A 20694-nucleotide genomic window follows, 5' to 3' on the forward strand; every position below is an offset into this window, starting at 1 on the left:
TATTTCAGCAAGATATTTGCATCTACAAAATTTTGTTATGTAAATCCTCGCTCTCGCTAAGTCAGTAAAAATATAAATATAGATTCTCCAATCTAAGATATAAATAACTACGACCTTTCTTTCTGAAATCAGTCAAATTTTTCCATATTCTCCTTCATAACACCTAAATCTCAGGTGTTATTTTGTCTCGGCCATGTAACGTGATATTATATTAACACATTATATTTCACCTTTTATTAAGGTTTACGTCAACCCCTTTTGTTGTTCAGTCTTTTGTCTGTGTTGTTTGAAACTTTATCTTGTTAGTTAGGTATTGATCGTAGTTGTAGTTAGGCTGAATTTATCAAAAACTAGTCAAATAAGCTAAGTTACCTACTCTTTACGAAACATCTATAGTTATTTTCATCACACTCAAAAAAGATCTTATTTCATGCAGGCGTACTGAAGGATTTTTGCCTATTGTTCCCGCGGGAGTTATGGATTCTGTAACTCCCTAGGGAGTTATAGCTTTTTTTTTTCACTTAACATTTACTTAGTTTTTTCCTCGCAAGTGTGATGAAAAACATTGTGTGTAACTCTGGAAGAAGAATATTATAAAATCGAGTCTTCGAACCTGCGGCTGTCGTGAATTAGGGACCTGCTCTACAAAATCTCGGTTACCCCCTTCCCCCCATCCCTAGTTGTACAATGTACTATTGTTGAACAAGGGGGCAAAGTTGTTGTTTAACCCCTTGTAATCTTTAACCCATTATTGATACCTGAGCAATCGAAAGTATTTTCAAAAATAATGTGAAATCATGAGCGTTACAAGGGTTAAAACTTTAGTACAGTCACCTGCAATAATATGTTACTATTCGAAAACCGCAAAAATATGTGACACGCTCTTATGGCTCTACAAATAAGATCGTGTCAAGTATTTTTTCGGCCTTCGTTGTGTAACATGTTATTGCAGGTGACTGTACCGAGTAAAACACAAAATGTTCACCATACTAATACGAGGAAAACTGCCCTATTCGAAATTCAAGATATTCACAAGAGACGACACGTACTTAGATCCATTCTAGATACGTTATAGTTTAGATATCAACTAGTTCTCTTTTGCAGCGCAATTCGGGCAACCAATGTCACTTTTACGTTAGATAGCGTAAGATATCTATTAGATGTGAATTGGATCTCTAAGTCATATTCTGAGGAAATCGTTCAAGACTATCTCCAGAATCGCGCAAATGTTAAATTTAACAGGTTAGATCTTAAATATACTTATTGTTATCGTATCTATTGGTGATTTCTAAAAGATATCTAATAGATGTCTATTTCAAAATCCGAATCGGGCCCAAAGACTGCTTAGCTGCTTTATAGAATTAAAATATGTGTCTGACCCCAATAGGGGTTACTCAGAACTGAAATATAATAGTAACCGTACACTGCAACGCTAGCAACATTACATAATAAAATACCGTGTGATTCGACCTAATTCCCGTAGTTTATGCTTATATACAATCATAACCACATAATATAGATCCTATATATGTGCTCAGTTTTAAGGCTCAAATTGGCTTGTTTGTAAGGAGACGGTAAATAACGGCATAATCTGAAAAAAACCTGATGTACGCGGACGTATTTCTGGTTTCAGGGATTTTTTGGATGAAATGGTACCATCCTGTATAATGCACTTAGTGATAAGGAAAATATAGATAAATGTTATGAAAAAATCCCTATTTATGGCTGCTTTTCCATTACACCAGATGTGATAAGTATATTTATTAGTGATATTTCAAATTAATACATTTTCTTTTTCATTCATTTTCATTTTATGAGGGATGGATGTGTTTGTTATGAATAAGAACCAATAGAATTTAAATTGTAATAAATACTTATCCCTAAAACCTGTTTAAAAAAATAAACAATTATTATAGAATTTACCTATCCTCGCTTGCCTCCACTCTATCTGCCCAACGGACACACACACACACACACACAGGACGGCGCCCAGTTGGTCGACCCAGGTAGGCCCTTTTGGCTGCCCGATCTTCACCCAGCCTTCCCAGCCTTCTGCCTTTCTTGGCGGGATACCGCTCTGGACCGATCAAAGTGGCGTGCTCTTGTGTTGGAGGCCAAGACTCATTTTGGGTCACCGCGCCAACAAAGTAAGTAAGTAAGTAGTATCCTCGCTTGGCGTATAATGTTTCCCGCTGATCACGGAGTAAAGCCTGCAAAACATGTGCCTCTCTCGGCCCAATTCTATTAACTTTAAGATACGTCAATTAAGATCTAGAAACGATATGGATGAGATATTTCAGTGTCAAATGTGACGTTTCTTCAAACAAATACGTCACTTTTGACACTGACACATCTAAATCCATATCGTTTCTAGATCTATTAATTGACGTATCTTAAAGTTAGAATCCGGCAGTCTGTCTCGTGCGTCTGTCTGTCTGACCGACCATATCCCTCCCCTCTTTATCTCCGAAACTAGTGGCTCTAAAATATTGAAAAAATACACAATAGTTCTTTACCTATAGATCCCAGGATTTTTTTTGTAGAAATGTGCAGTCAAGCGTCAGTTGGACTTAATTACTTACGGCTCGATTCTGAAAATGTAAAAGATTTCTGCTAGACCTCAACAAGTTACGATATGGATAATTTAAAGATATTTGTAAGATAGATATGTCAAATTTGACGTTTCCGCGATTCTGGAGGTCCTCTTGAACAATTTCGACAAGTTATGACTTAGATATCCAAGTCACATCTAGTCGATATCTAATGTAAATCTAGTTGATCTCTATATCGTTTCTAGATCTTGTGATTATCTCGTTTCCCGAATACGCGTGTTAGTTTTTGATCCGACCGCAACGGGTTTTTCAAAGACATTTCATTCACGTGCCACATAAAAAATATTGTTAAAATTGGGTAATGTACTGAACCCTTGAAACGCGAGTCCGACTCGCACTTGACCGGTTTTTTAATTTCATTGTATTGATATTATGAGAGTTTTGGCAAGTATTTTCTTTCGTCGTGCATTACAAATATCATGCGAACTCATATGAGTCAAGGATAGTCCCGAAATTTAAAAATTCAAATTTCGAGACAGTGCTAACCTCTGGACTTGAACCTCTATGACAGTTAGTTGGCAGACCAAAGCTTTGCCTTATGCCAACTAGACATTGTTATTGTTGAAGGGATGCAGATTTATGGCTTAAAATCTTAGCAGGATTTGATTTACGACATATAGCTTTTCAGCTTTGAATATTTTGTGCATGTCTTGTGGAAAGACTAGGTACATATATGTATAGTGGACGACCGCCAATCCATACAAACGTAGTTCCCTTTCTTGTTACAAGCTTTTATTTACTTTCACCTGACCGTTGTCTGTCTGTAATCAAATCTTGCAAGTTAAATTTGATCCACTTCCCGGTTTCTGATTGATCTGAAATTTTGCATACATGTATAAATCGGATGACAATGCAATAATATTGTACCATGATCTGATGATAGAGAGCGGAGGTGGCCATAGGAACTCTGTGATAAAACAACGAAACCTAATTGTGTTACGGGTTTTTAGAATTGTCTCGATGAATATTAGTTGTCTGTTGTAAGACAAGTACAGTCAGCGATAAAAGCTTGTACCAAAAAAGATTTTTTTGCCAAAAACTTATTAATAGATGATTACAATATGGCTACAAACTGTGAGGTTACAGTGGTATGTGTACTAGTAGGTATACAGACAGTGTCCGCGCGTCAAAAATATTTAGCTACTTTAGCTTTGCTGAATATAATAATTATTTTTGTACGAACCAGTACGGATATGATGGTCGTTCTTGTCTACGTGACAGCGTGATAAAACGGTGTCCGTCACTTTCTGTCCCACGGTGTTAAAAAGTGACAGTTATTTTATCACGTGGATAAAGAAGAATAAGATAAGGATAAGCCATCCATAATACGAGTACGCCGGCAGGGTACGAACACAAGATGCTTATTAATGTTTGGTGACGATTTTTGTCATCAGTTCCCGTTAAAATTTGGTGAATACAGAATAATGAATTTCCCCGTGTGTCCAAAAAATATTCCAGTGAGTTATGATAAAGAATTATATTTTAAATAACTCAACGGAAAATCGCATACATTTTTGTATTTATCCCAAAATACCAACTCTTCAAATCAGCCAAATGTGAGACAAATTCTGCAACAATTTTGATAGCATTCGCAGTGCAAGTGTTATTTTAAATAATTTAAACGTCAAACTTTTATGAAATTACGACGTTTGAATAACACTTGCACTGCGTGCGTTATCAAAATCGTTGCAGACTTTTCTTGGTCTAACTCTAACAAAAAAATCGGCCCATTTACCGCAGTTGAGTAAAAAGTGTGTTAACTTAAAAAGCATTTACAAGTATACATTTTTCGAATCCATTTACTACCTACGCCAATCAATTAACTGAGTGATAACAACGTGTTGATTCCATTTACCCCCTGTGGGGACAATTACCCGCCTGCAGGCCCAGCGGGGAGAAATTACCCCAATTGAGGGCCGAAATGCGTCAGTTTTTAGATAATTAGCGATGTAACACAATTACTGAGAATAATCGTAAAACGACACTAAGGATCAAATCTATTGAGTGATCCTATAAGGGTTCCGTTCTTTCCTGTTGAGGTACGGAACCCTAAAAATAAGAAAGTGCCAAGGATCCTACAACGTACACAGTACACACACACAGCACAGTTACACTGGTGCAACTCAGCTGAAACATCGGAATTTAAGGTAAAATCTATGAAATTATATCGCGGTAGACCCGTTTGTGTAATTAAATATGTGTACAAAACGCGAGAGTTTAAAGTGTTTTCCCATAGCCATACGGTCAATGTTTAGCTTAAAATATTACCCGATATACTATCGCGTCTTCTTCCTCGCGTTATCCCGGCATTTTTCCACAGCAGCAGTGCCATCTGACCTTCCAACCCGGAGGTGAAATTAGGTCTTATTGGGATTAGTCCGGTTTCCTCATGATGTTTTCCTTCACCGAAAAGCAACCGGTAAATATCAAATGATATTTCGTACTGTTCCGAAAAACTCATTCGGCGCGATTCGAACTTTAAGATAACGCCCCGTTAGACATTCACTAGATATGAAATAGTAAAGATATGTGACGTTCCACGGAAAAAGGTACCTTATGGCGCTGGCGCTTACGCTTATTGTTAACGCCGCTCCAATATTCAGTCGGGGCAATGGTACCCTTTGCCGTGGAACGTCACATATCTTTACTATATCTTATCTAGTGCATCTCTATTTCATTTCCCGAATCGCGCCGATTGGCTCGAGCCGGGGTTTGAACCCGCGACCGACCTCCGGATTGAAAGTCGCACGCTCTTACTATTGCGTCTACGCATACATAATAAGGAAGATCGCAACATCTGTCAGTAACTTATTCAATGTGACATTTGAAATGCTAATCTTATTTGTCCAGCCGTCTAGCATATGTCAGACTATATTTGGGACCTAGACATTACAATTGTATAGTAGTGTTTTTCTAGTTTTTGATACCAGATACTAGTAATTAAAGAAGACTGACAGACCCCATACTACGCCGCAAGAATTTTATTTTTACATTTTAGTAATTTAAATATATTTTAAATAATTTATTTACATACAATATATATACAGTGGTACAACTAAACGAAATTAATAACTAGCTTAAATCTAAAATAGGCCCCTGAGGCATTGTCACTCACGTATTTGACCCGTTTTCAATATATTTAATATGTCTGTGTCTCACGGAAGTCTTGTTATTAAAATGTTAACTAATTTGCTTATGAAACTGTCACCCTAATGCTATTTTAAAGCCTGACTAGAGTGACTAGTAATATAAGTATGATCACGCCCCATACTGCGGAATTTCATTGGAACTAAATTTTTCATACTAAATTGCACTGTCACCACATACTTGAGAATAACAGCGCCCTCTGGTCGGACTTTAAATCGTAAAATTGGACTTGACTGACCGCAGTTAAAGTCAGAAAAGTAGATTTAAAATATAAATAAAGCATTTTAGCACTTAGAATATTCTAAGGTACGAAGATATATTATGTATTTTATCATAATGGTTTCAAATTATTTTTATTAAAAACAGATTGGTCTGAATTGTCAATGGCATGGAATGAAAAAAAAATGGCACCCTACCCTTCGCATTAAAAAACGATAAAACTCACACAAGACTGATTTTATACGTATAAAGCTAAAATGAAAAATTACTAAAAACACACGCATGGAACGCGGTGATGTATGGTATGGAGGATGTTTGTCTTGAATATTTACTACTCTCTGATACTACGCATTATGCGTAACGCAAAAGCGTATTCGAAAAAGTAAAATATGATATCAATTTGTTTCGAATAACATTAAGTGCATCGAACTTACTCTTACGTGGGTGAAAATGTGATATATTCACTAAATCAAATGGAGAAATGAGTTTGGCTTTCTGAAAATGAATGTTTGCTAATAGTAAATCTTTTTACGAATTTAGTCCACGTGTAGGTCTGTTTTTCATCCTTGCACGTGGCATTATATGCATAACATACCTATTTATTAATTATTAGGGTATCGTAGTCACCTAGAAAACCCTAGAAAACTCCTAGGGAGGAGTGGAGGCGAGCCGTCAAACGTGTCACAAAGGGAGATTTCCAATGATGACCACGACCGCTCTGTCAAGAGTAACCCGATCAAGAACAAGAAAACCCTTACAGCTTCGCCATGTCTGTCTGTCTGTCCGAGGCTTTGCTGCGTGATCGTTATTGCTAGAAAGCTGCAATTTGAGGTGCTTCCCATACAAAATGTTAATGTAAATGTAAAAATCTGTTGATATTTAAAATATTTCTCACGACTGCCATCGCAGGCTAAGAATAGAGACGTACTAAGGTGTCATTTTAATGTGTTATGTGCACTTTCAGTGCAATATTTCAAACAGCATCGCATTTTCCATGTTGATTTTTTCATTGTTGATTTTTATAAAAATTGTTGTTTGACGATATTGTTGTGAAATTCTTAGTATTAAATTTTATTTGTATAATAGTCCAATATTACTATGGAATAATATTAACATCAATAAATTGCTCTGATAATTAACTAACTATTTTGGCTCAGCGATCCAAAGAGAATCTTGGCCTCCGAAACGAGAGCGTGCCACCTGTCCCGATCCTGCGCAACTTCCTGCCAGTTACTGACGCGAAGCTGAAGCAGATCCGCCGCCACACTGTCTTCCCAGCGATACCTGGGCCGACCCACTGGACGGCTACCAGTCGGTCGTCCCAAGAACGCCTTCTTGACCGCCCGATCCTCTCCCATTCTGAGTAGGTGACCGAACCAGCGAAGTCTGTGCGCTTTCGTTTCGCCGATGATATTGGGTTCGGCTACTAACTCCTCGATCTCGGCATTTTTCCGTATCCTCCAGGTGCCGTCATCTCTCTGAATAGGTCCCAGGATCTTGCGAAAAACTTATCTCTCTGCTACCAGGAGCTGACCTTCTTCTTTGCTCTGATAATTAGCTTAAGATAATATATATACCTATGTAATTTACCATTTATAAGTAGTTGTTGCTAGGCCTGCATGAATAAAGTATATTTTGACTTTGATCCGATTCGCCCTGTGAGCCGAATTGCCTCGGTCTACCTAACTATAACCACAACCACAAGACTAATATTCTCTATAAATAGCACTAGTTTAACCATGGGAAGGCTTTCATTAGGTCCTCATTAGAGCTAGTTAATGACGATCGGATTACGAGGCTGTGGGGATTACTCTAAATTTACTTATGGTCAGAGGCTAGTTAATGGAAAAGACATACAGCCGTATTCGAACAATGAGATAGGTCAAATACTAGATATTGAAACGATATGGATTAGATATGTCAGTGTCAAACAAATGCCAAAAGTGACGTTTTTGTTTGAAGAAATGTCAATTTTGACACTTGTTTGACACTGACATATCTACTCCATATCGTTTCAATATTTAGTATTTGACGAATCTCATTGTTCGAATACGGCTGTTACAGAGTTAGACCAGTCTGCAGCGCTTTTGATAGCCCATGCAGTGCAAGTGTTATTATAAACGTCAAACGTCTATGAATATGACGTATAAATAACATTACATAACATTTACAGAAATATAGAGGTGCAAAGGTAAACTTATCCCTTTAAGGGATCTCTTCTAGCTAACCTTCGATTAAAACATTATAATATTGTAAATTTCATTTCAGCATTTGTATACCTATAAGCTGTTTGTAGCGTCACCATCTCGAGGCGAACTGGAATTTTGCTTTATTTGTGTATCAGAAATAGCTTACTGCCATTATGACTTGGAAACGAAAAATTGGACTTACCTGACTGTCAGAAGTAATAAATAGCTTTAAAGCATGACATAAATTTGACACGCCGGTGTTATTTGGAGGGTCGTCAGTCTTCTCTCTTTACTAGCCTCTGTAACCGAATTCCTATAATATGATTACGTAGTTTCAAGGGAATGATACAACATGATTAGAATCAGTTTGGGATTGACATTTCTCGATTACACAATAAGTAGGTACAGTCAGCGTCAGTAGGAGCGGATGAAGCAACGCACCAAAAGTATCTGATATCCCAGATAACTTTTCCAAATATACCGGGTGTGGCCTGTAACACGAGCAAATAATTAAAACATATTTTACTCCTTAAACGGTGACACTTTTATTCAACAACTTTTAAAAATTATGAAGGGTACTTAAAGACTCCCTATTTTTCATACAAAATAAATATTATCTTCAATGGACGCCATCGCCACGCCATATCATTGTGATTGACGTTGCTTGTCACGCCTTAAACATAACAAAATTCGCAATACATTGCGTCTTAGTATAAACTTTAAAGTGTATTAAAAATCAAACCACAAGTTATTTTTAAAAGTCGCTGAACAAATGTTGGTCAATATGAGGAGTACAGCCTACAGTTTAATTTTTTGCTCGTATTACAGGCCACACCCGGTAGATAAAGGACCCCGCAGTACACATAGGGAAAAAGTGGTTTCAGTTAAATCTCACGAAATTTTAGTATGATTTATATTAAAGTCTCCTGATTATTATTTCATAGGGGCACACATATCTCAGACGTAAGTATACTTTCAGAAATAATCAAGTTTATAATTTGATGTATATTAAAGTGTCCTGATTATTATTTCATAGGGGCACAGATATCTCAGACGTAAGTATACTTTCAGAAATAATCAAGTTTATAATTTGATGTATATTAAAGTCTCCTGATTATTATTTCATAGGGGCACAGATATCTCAGACGTAAGTATACTTTCAGAAATAATCAAGTTTATAATTTGATGTATATTAAAGTCTCCTGATTATTATTTCATAGGGGCACAGATATCTCAGACGTAAGTATACTTTCAGAAATAATCAAGTTTATAATTTGATTTGATCATTTCATAGGGGCACAGATATCTCAGACGTAAGTCATCATCATCATCATCATCATCTCAGCCATAAGACGTCCACTGCTGAACATAGGCCTCCCCCTTGGACCTCCATACGTGCCGGTTGGAAGCGACCCGCATCCAGCGTCTTCCGGCGATCTTAACAAGATCGTCTGTCCATCTTGTGGGTGGACGTCCTACGCTGCGCTTGCTAGTCCGTGGTCTCCACTCGAGCTCTTTTCGATCCCATCGGCCATCTTCTCTGCGTGCAATGTGGCCTGCCCATTGCCACTTCAGCTTGCTAATCCGGTGGGCTATGTCGGTGACTTAAGACGTACAGACGTAAGTATACTTTCAGAAATAATCAAGTTTATAATTTGATGTATATTAAAGTCTCCTGATTATTATTTCATAGGGGCAGAGATATCTCAGACGTAAGTATACTTTCAGAAATAATCAAGTTTATAATTTGATGTATATTAAAGTCTCCTGATTATTATTTCATAGGGGCACAGATATCTCAGACGTAAGTATACTTTCAGAAATAATCAAGTTTATAATTTGATGTATATTAAAGTCTCCTGATTATTATTTCATAGGGGCACAGATATCTCAGACGTAAGTATACTTTCAGAAATAATCAAGTTTATAATTTGATGTATATTAAAGTCTCCTGATTATTATTTCATAGGGGCACAGATATCTCAGACGTAAGTATACTTTCAGAAATAATCAAGTTTATAATTTGATGTATATTAAAGTCTCCTGATTATTATTTCATAGGGGCACAGATATCTCAGACGTAAGTATACTTTCAGAAATAATCAAGTTTATAATTTGATGTATATTAAAGTCTCCTGATTATTATTTCATAGGGGCACAGATATCTCAGACGTAAGTATACTTTCAGAAATAATCAAGTTTATAATTTGATGTATATTAAAGTGTCCTAATTATTATATTTCATAGGGGCACAGATATCTCAGACGTAAGTATACTTTCAGAAATAATCAAGTTTATAATTTGATGTATATTAAAGTCTCCTGATTATTATTTCATAGGGGCACAGATATCTCAGACGTAAGTATACTTTCAGAAATAATCAAGTTTATAATTTGATGTATATTAAAGTCTCCTGATTATTATTTCATAGGGGCACAGATATCTCAGACGTAAGTATACTTTCAGAAATAATCAAGTTTATAATTTGATGTATATTAAAGTCTCCTGATTATTATTTCATAGGGGCACAGATATCTCAGACGTAAGTATACTTTCAGAAATAATCAAGTTTATAATTTGATGTATATTAAAGTCTCCTGATTATTATTTCATAGGGGCACAGATCTCTCAGACGTAAGTATACTTTCAGAGATAATCAAGTTTATAATTTGATGTATATTAAAGTCTCCTGATTATTATTTCATAGGGGCACAGATCTCTCAGACGTAAGATCTTTCAGAAGTAATCAAGTTTATATTTTTTTAATTCTTACATTTTCCCGTTAAGTCCCGTTTAATTTAATAACGATTTAGATTGTATTTGGTGTGGAGACAGTTTTAAGCTCGAGAAAGGACATAAGATGATTTTTATAAATAATCATCATCATCCTACGCAGACGAAGTTTCATTCTTGACCAAAAAGCGACTGGTAAATTATAGATGAAAAACTCGTTGGCTGGTTTAAAATTCGTTGAACACTATATGCCTTTTAAATTCGATTTCACACCATATCAAGTGCTCACTTGCTTGGCCAGTATTTAAGAGATATCTCTGGACAGCATTTTATTCGATTTTACACTACGTGAGCAATTGTTAAAGTATTTTATTGCGTTATAGACGTCTAGACTGTATTCAGGCATTAGTAATAAATAATTTAACACGTTAGGTATCTCTCTACTGGACCTAGCTAACGCACAGAATAAATAATAGTACTAGGTACAGAAGACTTACTCTGTAACATAAGTTTTTGGCAAAAGTTTCATTTTTGGTATAAGCTTTCATCGCTGACTGTACTTTTCTTACGACAGACAACTAAATACTCATCGAGACAATTCTACAAACCCCTAACACAATTAGGTTTCGTTGTTTTATCACATAGTTCCTATGGCTCTGCATCATCAGATCAGCTCGATGACACCATAATCTTGCATTGTCACCCGACTTACGCGTATGCATGCAAAATTTCAGCTCAATCGGAAACCGGGAAGTGGATCAAAAATTTGCAAGATTTGATTACCGACAGACAACGGTCAGGGGGCCGATTTTTGAAATTTGAGCGTTCGATTTCGTCACTCGAAAATCGGTGCAAAATGGTCAAATGCTAATTTTTGAAAAACGAGCGATAGAAATTGCGAATCTAGTGGTGTTGACCACTCGTTTTCAATTCTATTAGTAGAATTTAAATACCTAGTAGTGGAGATATTATTGACCGAAATACACGAAATCGAGCGGCCTAATTTCAAAAATCGGCCCCCAGGAGAAACTAAATAAAAGCTTGTAAAAACGCGTCTGTTACGATCAGGCCGCGTAGCCAAGATGCCAATCGCTTACGCTTCGTAGCGATCGAAACGCAACTGTCACTGTCGCGCTAATACGGAAGAGTGACAGAGAGACATAATACTTTTCGTTGTCGAAGCGATAGCGATTGTACCCTTGGCTAGGCCGGCAGGACAGATATGGCCGCTAGGTGGCGACAGCGCCACGCGCGGCTTATGGCTAGCCACTAAAATTGGTGTGGAACGAATGTACTTTTAGCTACCTGTTGCAAAGCGACGAAATTGTGGAGTGAGCCACGTCTAACCTAGGTGTCTATTTACCGGACCAAGCTAAGGCAGTCAGCTGGCGCGGTAATAGGTAATAAATAAGGTATTTGACTGTATTTAAAATACTTTATTTTGCACCATGCATGAAATAACGCAACTACGCAGCGACGTCATTTTCCATAGCGCTGGACCGACGCCGACAGACGCCGACGCTCGAAAGACGCCAGATGTGGGGGGGGCCTAAAAGTAACTGTGCCGTTTACGTTTCTCTATTAATCTTCTGGTGCTTAGGGCCCCCCCACATCTGGCGTCTTTCGAGCGTCGGCGTCTGTCGGCGTCGGTCCAGCGCTATGGAAAATGACGTCGCTGCGCAGTTGCGTCGACGCTGCGTCGACGTTGCGTCGACGTCGGCCATAGAATTGTAGACTCCGACGCTCGAAAGACGCCAGATGTGGGGGGGGCCTTAGAGTTGCTAAGCGGGCGAGGTGTTCAAAATTTACTTGACATGATCTTATTCTCTTAACAATAAAGTCGCGTCAAGATCATTTTGAACACCTCGCCCACTTAGCAACTTCTGCTGCTGACTGTACCTCCGAAGCCTTTTCGATATACATATTAATAACGTATCTGATGGCGAGCTCAGAACGTATCTGATGATTCTGATGTACATTAAAGTGTTTACATACACACGACTGCCATTTGGCTAGGCCCCATCAATCTTAATCCTAAGCCTAACCTAACCTAATGCTATCAAAAGAGTGATTTGATAACGCATAAAGTGAATTATTACGGGACACACCCACAGATAACAGGTTAGTAGGGATGTTACCGTCGACATTATATCGATATCGATGTTTTTTTATTAGATCACAATTTCATAATTTGACAGCCCAGATTGTGCGAATGTTATTTAAACGTCATATGTGACGTCCCACGGGAAAAGGTACCTTATGGCGGTTGGCGCTTACGCTATTATTAACGCCGCTCCAATATTATTGCGGCGCTATGTGATGTAAGCGCCAGCCGCCATAAGGTACCTTTTGCCGAGGAACGTCACATATTTTCATAGGAACGTCAGGCCTTAAATAAACGTAAGTTTTACGCGATTAAGTCCAGTGTAAGTTATAAAAGTATGGATTTCATAGAAGTTTGACGTTTAAAATAACACTTGCAAGATCTGGGCTATCCAAATCGCTGTCAGCTTGATCTAACTACCTACCTATTTTAATTATCCAGACAAAATGACAGGAAACAAGTGCCCATTAATGGGATATAACTAGGATAACCACCGAATAAATAATAGTACTAGGTACAGAAGACTCACTCTCTAACAAAACGCGTCTGTCACGATCGGCACAGATATGGCCGCTAGGTGGCGACAGCGCCACGCGCGGCTTATGGCAAACCCCAAAATTGGGGTCGAACGTATGGACTTTTAGCTACCTGTAGCAAAGCGACGAAATCGCGGAGTGAGCCACGCACGACGTCACACATTACTGTATCTATGCTATCAATTATTTAGAACAATACATTTAGCACCCAATTCGAACTTTATGAAACGTCAATTAATAGATCTAGAAACGATATGGATTAGATGCGTCACATCACATTTGACCCTGACATAATACATCTACCTAATCCATATCGTTTCTAGATCTATTAACTCACGTATCTTAAAGTTCCAATCGGGCCGTTACGGGTTATAAAATAAACAAAATGATGAAATACGCAACTCGGTGTTTTCATTCATCAAGCATCGTATGACGATCGCCCCATTTTAATTCAATTATTTTGTGATGACGATAACACACATTTATTTTTGCCGTTACATTGTCAATATTGTCTAATAATGACTTCGTAATGTAGTTTTGTAGGCAGCAAATAAAACTTTGTTACTCTACATTGACATTTCTAAGTTATTTAGGCTTATTTCTTTTTCGTGAATGTAATGTTCAGTGAATCAAATTAGGTATGACTATATTGACATATTAATAGTTCTTATAGCATTGAAATAAGGCTTAAAGTCGCATGCGCAAGTATGTTATAGTTTTGTATAATTATGTGCTGACGTTTGCATTTGCGTATGTGATCTTCACCGATTATTTACATTTTAAGTGTATTGTCCCAGATCGAGTTTAGTTACGTTATATATTTTATTGAGAACGCGGAGTACCTATTCTATGTAAATTGCAGTTACATGACCTTATCGCGTGACAAATACTATCTAGGTATCTCTTTCTATTAATAGAATACTCGACACAAACATATATTTTATATGTAGTAAGTACGGTAGGTAACATAAAATATTTACTGCAAAAATCAAACCTTTCCTTACTGAGGCAGTAAAATACAGAAACATGACATTATTTACGTTATGCAATAACCATAATATATTAAGGATTTTTTGATGATATTTCTATAGATGCTTTTACTGCATGAACGACTTTATCTTATCTTATTGTTTTCGGGGGCCCTTGCGGATACACTTCGACCCATAGGGATCTTTTGTGCAGTTACCCCCTAGAGAAGATCCGCCAGCTACTCGAGAGCTTTTCCCACCATATCCATGTGTCGGATGATGGAGCTCATGGGTAGCGTTTTAAAGTCCTTTGGTTCCAGATATCCTGCTCCAAAGTCCTTCATTCTTTGTCTGGCGAGGGCGTGACATTCACACATTAAGTGTTTCACTGTCTTTTCCTCTTCGCCACACATACGACAATCGGTGTTGTCAGAGTGTCCCATTTTGGCCAGAATTCCTTTGACCCCGTAATGGCCAGTAAACACCCCCGTTATGATTTGGAGCTGTCTTTTGCTAAGTTTCCGGAGCTTTTTGCTCCAGCCGGAGTCTATTCCTTGCATAAAGAGCTTTGCATGCTTTAACGACTTTATTCCATCGACAACATAGCTAGCTGGTAGCTAGTATATTTCAGCTATGCCCATTATCTCAAATGTGTGGATTTTAAACATTATTATGCTCTAAGAAACTCTGAACTAGATTGTAGTCGAACAGACAAACAGTTGAATACTACGGAACCTCATAAAGCCAGATGCGACGGTCTTAATAATTGGACCATCCAAAGCGGTGCGTTCGTAGTCAGTTTTCATAGCGGTAACTTTCGAGGTCACTTTAATATAATATATCTAAGAAAATATTCTAGCAGATTTTATTTCTAAGCTAGATATTAACTAATAAACTATTTAGTTTATATCCCTAATCTAAACTGCAAAACGTAATTCAAGACCAAAAAAAGTAAGAAATGTTGCCACTTTTGTACTAGCGCGTCGTGTATTTATGTAAAAATAAGTAAATCAAAGTACTTTTTTGTATCTTAGGAGTAAATTTACTAATAAATAAATTATCTTAGCGTGATTATTTATCAAAAGGAATTTATTATTTTACAAACAAATTATTGCAGTGGCAACATTGTTTTACTTTTTTTGGTCTTGAATTACGTTTTGCAGTATAGTAAGCTTACTTTTCTATGACATGACAGGCGATAACGTGATGCTTTCCATAGAAAACGATGCGCCGGAAGCTCCGTCCCGGGCACGGTCCGGTATAACGTGAGTCATCCTTTACACTGTACCTTACCTTCAATAATACTCGGCAAACTGTAAAGTTCAATAGCGAGATACGCTAACTAACCATATCTATCTAAAACATAGAGGTAGGTACAATAATATAGAGATGACACGGGGGAGGAGCCAAACGACCGAACGAGATGCACTTTTGGAAATTTCAGTAGGAGTAGCAGAGAAAGCGGTATTATTGCTTGTCCTTGGCACAGTCTCACTTCTTGTTTGTTCCCCACCAAAAATTTAGTATGGTTAATGGTGGTCAACAAATAACTCGACCGAATTACGTAGATTGTTTTTGGTATGTTGTCAGGAATGTTAAATTAAAACGTGTTTTTAATATTGTCGCTTTGCGTATGTTTTGTCCCTCACGGAGCCACGCATATAGCTCATCTATGTAATACTAGGTCTATGATCTAAAACTAGCGAAGCGAAGCAATGTCTCGAAACATTTTGATCGGGATTCTCATCTCATGCAACAACATAATTCTGGCAAGTTGAATGTGTAACCTTGGCAAACCTTTTTGACTATCTTCATTACTATTTCTTATTTAATAGAGTGTGCTAAAGAGTACTGAATATGTATTAGGTTTTACCGAATTTAATATGTTGTTTGAAATGATTATAGCATTATTATAAAAATTTTTTTTTAAACGTACAATTTTCGCAAAAAAACTTTCGATAATTCGCACACAACAGCACTACCGGCAATCATGTTGACATAACCACCTCAACGTCACCTCACTGATATCGACTCATTGCCCACCGCGCACTCGCTACAAAACGACGTGTCGCGAAACCGAATAACCGTTAAACGTTATCGATAACTGTACGGCCCATCACTGTTTTTGGCGCGCGTTCCATTTTCGAAATTTGAACTTGACAGTTGCCGATGTGTGCGTGAGTTTATGAACAAAATGATAAATGTGTTTCAAAGGACAGAGTATTTTTTGTATTTCGCTATAAAGTAGTTTGTTTTGCAAACGGGTTTGTTGCTGTTTCTAGAAGTTATATAGGTAAGTCATATTTTAATTTATTTGCGTATTTGTCTTTTTACCTTTGTGGTTTTTTTAGCCGACGGCCGAAGGAGTATTAGGTTTTTCAAGCATATGATGTTAGATACATTAGTATGTAGATACGTCTAATTCTTCAGCTCGACCTAGTGCCGTAGCCATACCGTTTGACGGACTATGAATGAGACATACTATGTATGAGATGGAATTAGATTCGTCTAATCTGTGGGATTGACATACGTGGTATATAAGTGTAAAATTGTTTGCGAAACCTGCAGTTCGGTTAGGTTACATTAGCTTCTTTAAATCGACTTGATAAAATATTTTTACAGTACATACTTATGATGTTATGACTTACTGTACGGATATGATGGTCGTATTTGTCTACGTGACAGCGTGATAGAACGGTGTCCGTCTCTTTCTATCCCGCAGAGTTAAAAAGTGACAGTTGTTTTATCACGTGGATAAATGTGGATAAAGCGATCCATAATAGGCTTGCTGGTGCTTCTTTACCGTCCTAGGGCGGGATTAAGTACAATACGTGCCTATGTAGAAAATTTAAATGGCCATATGTACTGTAAAACGTACAATACACGTGCGAAAAGGCACAGAAGAAATAATAATACTACCGTACAGAAAGGACACTTCCTACAAACCCGAAGTTTGACAGCGATTCAGGGTCGAACCATGCTATCCCTTTGTAATATATAGCACTATCCCTTTCGGCTATTTAGGGTTGTCAAAATTCAAGTGATTATCTTATCTGTGGTCGTGCACGCACAAGTCAAGTGGTGCCAACCCTAATAATTGCACGGAGCAATGCTGAGCCGAGCGGAGCCGAGTTCGACCGAAGTCAGGAGTGTCTCCCCACTGGTAAAGGTATAATTCGCGACTCGTTTGCAAATTTCATTTGTCATTAATATTAAATTGCTATATTAGCATTGTTTCTTCACGATAAATTCTGTCGCATTTTCTTCGTCACCTTTAGTGACCGGATTTGATGAATATGTAAAGAGTTTATTTTTAAAGCTTACCCGCCATTCATAAATATTGCCATTCTTTAAGGCCTGCGCACACCGGCTGCGTGTGCGTGACGTGCACGTGTGCGTGCGGCGTTGTAGTTTACAGATCCTTATGAGAGACGGCACACCGCTTGCGTGACGTGTGCGTGTGCGGCTCCGACATTTTAGCGCACGCGCATGCAAGCCGGTATGCACAGGCCTTTATGGTTAGAGTCCACCTAAGCCAGTGGTGGGCATTCGGGGGGGCATCAGGAGGGCCGAAACTAGTGATGTGCCGACGAGAACATTCTCGGTTCTGAGAATTCCTTTCCGAGGAAATTTCCAACTTTCTCGAGAACGTTCTCTTATTAGCAATGAGTTATGAACAATCTTAATTTTTTTAATGAACTGACATATTTACTTTTGTTAAGTTTAAGTATACCTTTTGCCTCAAATAACTTGTTTGGGCATATTTGTGTTGTTTTAGTCCTGGTTTGATTATTAATTAGTATTATTTTTTATATTGATATGAATGGTGCCAAGTAGGTATATGTTTTCAAGCTTCCATGGTATTTTGTCTTATCTCCTACAGTAAGCGATTAAACAAAAGAATTCGATGAAAGGGTAAAACTGTCAGAGAATATTTCTGAGAAATTTCCGAGAATGAATTTTCATTCGGTTTCCGTACGGAATGACAGGTGGGAACGGGACGCTCTACAAATGCATAGCGCTGTCTCGCTTGCACATGTCATTCCGTAAAGAAAATTCCGAACGTCTGCGGCCAGGCTTCATATTAGAATAGACTGGAAAACACGAGAAGCTGATTAATATCTTAGAATAAAAAACTCGCATATTCCACTATCAATTATCATGTCTAATCTATTGATCTAAACAATTTATTTTAATTTACAACAGACATTCTATTATGTAAAAAAGTAATCTATAGGCCACGTGTAGAATTAATGTGTAGATATCTAGATCTACGTATGTTCCTTTTATAGTTCGTTTTTAGTGTTCCGTACAAAACTTTGTTCACGGAACACTTATTTAAGATTAGAAAGAAGATAAGCGATCTTGACAAGTCTTTTAAATGAAAAACGCTTTTTAAATATCAATAACAACATATGAAAGCAGAAAAATATAAATGATCGTATTACATTCATAATTGTTTGCCGTGACTTATTTTTAAAAGGTGTTTTTCAATTAAAAGACACATCGAGATTGTTTACCTTATTTCTAATGCTCAAAAAACGAATCATAGCGATTGCAAACCGGACTGACTTGTCAGAGTATCCCATTGTTTTTATTCGCTACCGTAAATTTAGTATGGATTGTGGTGGGCAACAAATAAATTGGGCCAATCATAGCATCGCATTGAGTATGTTTTGTCCCTCATGGAGGCACGCGTAGGTATAGCACATCTATAGGATCCTATCTTCTATATTTTGGCCATAATACGGATATCTGTCAGTGTCAAAATTGACATTTCTGGTTAAAGAGGTGTCACTTTTTACGCTGACAGATCATATTCCTAACAAATCCAGATCTAATTCATAATCTCTTATTACAATAATAATGTAGGCACTGGGTATTTTATTATGTAAATACAATAGATACATTTGATTAAGTAGATAAGTATGTATACATATTATCATTAAAATAATCAATCAAAAACAGTTTTTGTACCTAATCTACTTCTCCTTAATCAGTCAGTTTTGACATGACTGTCCAAATAACTTTTTTGAAACCTTCGCATTAATATTTAGAGCTAGACCAAGGTTAGTCTGCAGCGATTTTGATAGCACACGCATTACAAATGTTAATTATACATCATAATTCCATAGAGGTTTGACGCTTAAAATAACACTTGCATTGTTTGACATTTTTTATTAATTAACATCTATAACTTTAATTTGTAATTCAATGCTCTAATATTTATTTTCATTTAATCAAGTCGTTATTATTATATTTTATTTTAATTTAATTTATTTATTCTTGATTATAAGATTTAACAGAATGACATTGTTATATAGAGTATAATACTAACAATATTATATAAGTCATAGTCGTAAGTACTAACAAAAAAGATCTCAGTTGGTCATTAATAAATGATAATTTAAATTTAAATTGCGTGTGCTATCAAAATCGTTGCAGACTTGTCTTAGCCTGACTATACAGTCACCAGAAGTTTCTAAGCGGTCGAAGTGTTCAAAATTACCTGGGCGCACTCTTTATTCTCTTAACAATAAATTCGAGATCTTTTTGAACACGCCCGCTTAGCAACTTCTGCTGCTGACTGTACAACAATTTATCGAGAGGTTGACTGGAAGGTTGCCACGGCTACTGCATGACGATGCATCAGCCGGGGTCAACGTACGAGCGGCCAACAATCAGTTCAAGGTCACACTGCGATAGGTACCTACTCTACGTGCAGTTATAGTCAGTTTTTAGCATTAGGAAGAACTTGGAAGAAAATAAGCGATTTTGACGTGTCTTTTAATTCAAAAACGCTTTTTAAAAATCAAAAACGATTACTTATGAAAGCAGAAGAATATAAATGATCGTATTAGATTCATAAATGTTACATGTTTGCCGCAATTTATTTTTAAAATGTGTTTTTCAATTAAAAGACACATCAAGTTTGTTTACCTTATTTCTATGCTTTCAGCTTTAGAAAAACACTACGCAATCTTGACGTGTCTTTTAATTGAAAAACGCTTTTTTTAACATCAATAACTATTACTTATGAAAGCAAAAGAATATATACTTGGTCAAGCAAATCTTGTCAGTAGAAAAAGGCCGCAAATTTGAAAAATGTAGGCGCGAAGGGTTATGGTCCAATAGAAAATTTGAATTTCGCGCGATTTTGACAGAACACGCAGTGCAAGTGTCATT

General features: G+C 37.1%; 1 protein-coding gene across 2 annotated transcripts in view; it reads left to right on the top strand.

The window, feature by feature from the left end:
• The first annotated feature begins 16528 nt into the window (after positions 1-16528).
• Positions 16529-20694, top strand: part of LOC134675900 (neural/ectodermal development factor IMP-L2-like) — a 96068-nt gene continuing 91902 nt past the window's right edge. For both annotated transcript variants that reach the window (XM_063534237.1, XM_063534239.1), the window contains exon 1: positions 16529-16801. The gene's annotated coding sequence lies outside the window, so the exon portion shown is untranslated. The remainder of the gene's footprint in view (positions 16802-20694) is intronic.

The sequence above is a fragment of the Cydia fagiglandana genome, chromosome 23, assembly GCF_963556715.1.
Source record: "Cydia fagiglandana chromosome 23, ilCydFagi1.1, whole genome shotgun sequence".
In the NCBI taxonomy this organism is placed as follows: Eukaryota; Metazoa; Arthropoda; class Insecta; order Lepidoptera; family Tortricidae; genus Cydia; species Cydia fagiglandana.